Here is a 960-nt window from a genome sequence, read left to right on the forward strand (position 1 = left end):
GACCGTAATTAATTACTTTTTTTGAAATTTTCAGAATGGTTCGGCACTGTAATAACCTGCAAGCACTAAACTACACAACATCTCAATTCAAATATCAACAAATAACTCCTTATAACAAGCGGCGTGCACAGGAATCAATCGGTAAGCATTAGAAATATAATAAGACAATTAAAAAAATACTTGTCTAGAAATAAAAAACAATTAATTTTTTGTTTTAATTTGCTTTTAGAACTTTTATGATTGATAATAAGCACAGTTTACTGCAGAATACATCATCTCACAACAAATATGAACCAGTAACTAAACTGAAGTGGTGGTCACTCAACTCATCTGTAAGTATAAACACTATAAACAATCAACTAAATTAATAATAATTCATCATTTAATAAAAGAGCGACTAAAAATGATAAATTAATTATTTTCTTTTATCTGTTTCAGATACTTCTCAACAAAAATAACCACCAATCATGGAACAATAAATCATTCCAATCTAATATGTAAAGGAAGACACAACAGCAATGGTAAATATTTAAGTTTTAAATTAAAATCATCTTTAATTGAATTTTATATTATATAAATAACTAATTTTTTTTTTGTTTCAGGTTTTCGTTACTTTGAACACATCTTCATTCCATCAAGCAGAGGACAAATCCAATCCAAACGGACCTGATCAACCCAAATCTATGATGAGAGGTCAGGGCACTCCGACAAGATGGTCTTGCGTCCAGAGAGGGGTCAATCTCGCCCGACGCTGGACTTCTAAATATTAACGCATCCTCCCTAGTGAGAGGGAGCAGTTATCTCGAGGAGCGGGAGGCGTAGTAGTGGCTATGCCCATGATCAGAAGGTTGGCGCACACATGTCACTCTTGTATCCGGGGGTGGCATGTCGAACCAGTACTTGGTCATTCGGCTAATCCACCCAGCATTGCTAGAAACGCCGGATGTACATAAGTAGTGA

At 34.9% G+C, this 960-nt stretch overlaps 1 long non-coding RNA gene across 1 annotated transcript; it reads left to right on the top strand.

Moving 5' to 3' along the window:
* Nucleotides 1-249: 249 nt before the first annotated feature.
* On the top strand, nucleotides 250-737 carry LOC135790161 (uncharacterized). The gene is made up of 3 exons (XR_010547707.1): nucleotides 250-332; nucleotides 439-521; nucleotides 603-737. It is a non-coding gene; the product is annotated as an uncharacterized lncRNA (long non-coding RNA).
* Nucleotides 738-960: the final 223 nt, after the last annotated feature.

The sequence above is a fragment of the Atheta coriaria genome, unplaced genomic scaffold (assembly GCF_025399875.1).
Source record: "Atheta coriaria isolate IRGN ID8LTWV9N9 unplaced genomic scaffold, Caltech_Dcor_3.1 hic_scaffold_4_pilon, whole genome shotgun sequence".
Taxonomy (NCBI): Eukaryota; Metazoa; Arthropoda; class Insecta; order Coleoptera; family Staphylinidae; genus Dalotia; species Dalotia coriaria.